Genomic DNA, 4,701 nt, shown 5'->3' with positions numbered 1-4,701 from the left:
GGGAGCTCCTCCTGGACTGAAGGGCTCCACCCTGCGACCGCCTCCCCGTGGTGCAGACGTGGTGCAGACGGACCCTCCCCGCCCTCAGGCGCACAGTGCCTCCGCTCTGCCGAAGGGAGACCCTCCCGGAAACGCCGCTAGAGAAGGGACGGTGCATTTCCGCCCACGTGAGTGTTGCAGGTGTCATGTGACTGAAGTGAGCCGAGTCCGCGGCCGGCCTGGTGCTGTCGTCACAGGAAGGCGTGCGCCCAGGACACCGCGTGGGTGACCCGCAGAGCGCGTCTGTCCGGGACCCCGCCGTGCAGCTGCGGTGTCGAGTGAACCCTGGGACAGACGTCCCTCAGCAGGAGCGCAGGAGGGCTGAGCGTCCCCGCACAGCGGGACAGGCGAACGTCCCGAGGGAACCGCCACGTAAGTCATTTTGAATAAACAAAATATTTTTGTTGTGTAAAGACTTTTTCTCCCCAGAGTTAAAAATCACACTTTGTATGTTGGTCATTTCTCTCTCTGCACAACACTGAGCCTGTGAAAACTGAATAGTACGTTTGGGTGACAGAAACTGGTGACCAGTGCCCAGCCAGTGTGGCTCAGTGGTTGAGCGTCGACCCTGCACCAGGAGGTCACTGGTTTGATTCCCGGTCGGGGCACATGCCCAGGTTGTGGGCCCATCCCCAGTGGGGGGCATGCAGGAGGCGGCCAATCAATGTTCTCTCTCATTGATGTTTCCGCCTCCCTCTCCCTTCCTCTCTCTCTAAAATCCATAAAGAAAACAAAAAAATTTAAAAAAATCCAGCTTCTCATGTATGAGACGGTTGTTTTTGAAACAGACACTCATTGTTTAGTTCTGAGTTTTAGAAAAATTGAACAAGATTTTCAGACTGAAGGTAAGGAGGAAGAGAATATTTGCAGATTTTTCTTTTAGAAATTATTTCAAAATAAAATTGAGTTGCTACTATAAAAAAATACATCTTGTTATAGGCTATGAAGCTTACATAAATACATAAAGGAAATTGTATCGTGAAGACGGGCTGTTTTTATGTGTACTGCTGTTTCTGCATCTTGGCTGGAAGATATTTAAGCAAAATGCCACGTGTGAATATGAATCTAAGGCTGAGCTGCTTATTTTAGAAACTGTACATTCAGGTGAGTGGTGTAAAGTCTTCGGCTCTGTTACCTCTACCCTAAATACTTAAATTCTTCTGACATCAGATAGCTTAACCTGCAGCGATTTTGTCTTCCTGCATTGTCATTGAGTTCTTTGAGGAGAGAACTAAGAAAGAACTGCATTTCTAATACCCCCCAAATGTGTCTAAATACAACAGTATTTGGGTTTGTTTTTGGTAACTATTTAGAGCAATATAATAAAAAAGTTATTTTTATTTGTTTACAAAGATTTATGCAAAATAGTAACCAGGTAGCTAGTGACTAGATGTTAACTCGCTCCCGTATCCGAATATTTAGGTGGCCAGGGTGAATGTCGCAGTGTTTAGCACTGTTTAGTATTGGTTATTAACTGTTGTCAGCGCTGAAATCTCAGAGTCGAAGATAATGCCTGTTTCAGACAGAAAGTGGCAGGCATCTTAGCAGCTGAGCACTCTGACTTGGAGTGCGGGTTATTTTCAGGTCACCCGAATTCCTCGTAGATCAAGTGTTATTCTCCTCGAGCAGTGCACCTTGGAAACGCTTTGAATGGAAACTCAGAGCCTCACCTTTAGTGCCGATGTGACTCCGCGGGAGGTTTGGAAGGTTATTTGAGGATAAGTCCAAGTTCTTCAGAATACTTCGTGTCTTCCTCAAGTGGGTGTGAAGAGCGTGTCTAGGTTCTGGAAAACCTCCTGGGGCTGTGTGTCCCTGTTCTGCACATGTGAGCATGTTTCATAACCCAGTGGCCCCAATGGAACCGATCTGCCACCTGCCTGGTCTCCAGGACGTGTGGGGACAGTGCTTAACGAGGAAGGCGTTGGCCGCTTACATGTGTCCTGTTAGACACCGTACCAGAGGTTCTCGGGTCACAGTGCGAGGAGAAACACGGACAGACGAGACCCCCGCTGTGTTGCTAAGGACTTGAAGGAGTCCACAGGCCTCGGAAAGTGCCCATCAAGGAATCTTCAAAGAGCATAAATGTTTCTCCAGAAGAGAGAGGAGGAGGTCAGAGAAATAAGTCGATACTTTTGCATCCTTTTTGGACAACTTCCTTCTTTTTCCCCATAGATATTATTTTTGTTGTTATTTTTATTACAGGTTTTTGTTAATATATGTGTGTGTCGTTAGTGAAATAGAAGTTGTGTTTCCCCCTCAGAGTACCATTCTTGTTTTGTATGCTGATACGTTTTTGCCACATGAATTCACTTTTAGAATAAACATGTAAACAATCAGTACTTAGGATTTTGAACATTTGTAATTTCTTAAGGAAGTGTGTGTGTGAGAGAGAGAGACCAGGCTGCGGCACCGGAGGCCCATGGACGGACGGCAGAAGCAAGCATTTACGTCTCGTCCTGGGGGCTGGGGGGACCGGGCGGGGGCGGGGGGGGCAGACCTGGTCCCTGGTGAGCATCCTCTTCCTGGTTCGCAGACAGCTGACTTCCTGCTGTGTCCCGCTTGTGGAGAGAGCTCATCTACCTCGGTGCCCAGTCATCAGGACACGATCCCATTCATGGGGCTCCGCCTCCCAACACTGGGCGTCAGGGCTTCAGCGTAGGAATTGGGGGGGGGGGGCACAATGTATAAAACAGCAAATTGTACACTTGAAACATTTTTAAAATCTCGCCCAAGTACATACTTGGAGAGGAAGGAAGGGGAGAGAGGAGCATGGATTGGTTGCCACCCAGGCACGTGCCCTGACCGGAGGCCCGCAGGCAACCTTACCAGCTGAGCCGCGTTGGCCGGGCACGAATTGTACAGTAACTTAGATGTGGAGTAACTTGAGTCACCATTGTTTCTTGACTTAAATTTCTTAATAAAATTAAGTGTTTCACATAAGTTGAGCACCCATTCCAGGAACTGCTAGGATCATTTGAGGGATGGTATTATTCATGGTAAAATAAAGGACAGTTTGACTCCTGTAGACACCAAACAGTTGACTCCTCCTTTTTATTTGCTTATTTTTTTAATTAATTTATTTTTGTTACAGATGTTTCTCCCTTTTCCCCCATTGACATCCTCCTCCCCATCCCCCCCTCGCCCCCAGTTTTGTTGTCTTGTCCATCGGTTATGTGTACGTGCACGTAAGTTCTGTGGTTTATCTCTTCCCTCCCCCCCGACCCTCCCCTACTCTCTCCTCCTCTTTAAATTCCTGGAGTAAGTCCTCACTGTACAGTTTGAAGAGTGTGGCAATTTGGATGAACAGGAGTAACTTGAAATAAATCAGTTACACACCACAACTTGAAAGATAACCTGTTGCCCTGGCTGATTGGCTCAGCGGTAGAGCGTCAGCCCGAGGACCAAAGGGTCTCGTTTCAATTCCGGTCAAGGGCACGTACCTGGGCTGCAGGTTTGGTTCCCGGCTCTGGTCGGGGTCATGCGGGAGGCGACCAATCCATGTGCCTCTCTCTCATCATCAAAGTTTCCCTCTCTCCCTCCCTTCCACTCTCAGTGGAAAACTATCCTCAGGTGAGGATTAACAACAACAAAGATAACCTGTTAAAGTATTATAATGAAATCTAGGTTTTATTTATTTATTTATTTATCCTCACCCGAGGACATTTTTCCATATCTTGTTCAGATAGAGGGGGAGGAAGAGAGAGAGGGAAACATCCACGTGAAAGGGACACATCGAGTGGCTGCCACCCGCACAACCAACCAGGGCCGGGGACAAACTGCAACCGAGGTACGTGCCCTTAGCGGGAACCGAACCCGGGTCTCTCTGGACCGCAGGCCAACACTCTAACCGCTGAGCCAAACTGGCCAGGGCCCAGGTTGTATATTAATAGGGGTCCCAGGAACTTGCTTAGAGCTGTGACTCTGGGGACCTTCACTTCAGTTTTCCTCGATGCACCGCGCAGGGAGCTGACTGCACTCTGCCCCTCCTTACATTCGTACCTGTTAGGGTCCAGGTGACGCCGTCTGCACGCGGGGGGGTTAGTTACAGGTCGTCAGTTGGGCCCTCAGATAGGAGTATGAAGACTGTTTCAGGCGAAGGGCAGGAGAACAAACTTTGGAAACAGGAGAGAGCTGCCCCACACCTCCAAAAAGCCCTCTTTCCTTCCCCAAGAGAAGGGGGGCCGCCTGGAGGGAGGAGTCACCTGCGCGTGCAGCCAAGGTAGGGCCCGGCGGGCTTGTCTGAACCCTGAGAATGTTAGTCAGCAGGCTGGGGGAGCAGCTGCGGAGGCCGCGTGGGTGGAGCGGGCGACTCCGAGCAGGGTGGACGCCGAGCCTTGTGACGACTGGTCGGCGATCCGTGCTGCGGGCCAGCGCCTTCCGTGTAGCCGGACGTGCATCGGTCCCAGCACCACCCTATCCCGCCTGAGCACGTGGAAGTTGCAGATTTGGGGGCGGGGAGGAAAGAAAACAGAGCACAATGAGCATTATTATTATTATTAGCACAGCCAGTTGAAACTGATGAGGTGCGAACCACATTTGTATAAATAACAGTTCCTCTAACCCCGGAATCCTTACCCTGCGCCTTTCATGCAACCAGTTCAGACACATCAAAGCGAGTTCGGCGGGTGTGTGTGGGGTCAGGACCCCCGGGCGCTGGCGGGG

The sequence above is a fragment of the Molossus molossus genome, unplaced genomic scaffold (assembly GCF_014108415.1).
Source record: "Molossus molossus isolate mMolMol1 unplaced genomic scaffold, mMolMol1.p scaffold_m16_p_23, whole genome shotgun sequence".
Classification (NCBI taxonomy): domain Eukaryota; kingdom Metazoa; phylum Chordata; class Mammalia; order Chiroptera; family Molossidae; genus Molossus; species Molossus molossus.
This window is presented reverse-complemented; position numbering follows the sequence as displayed.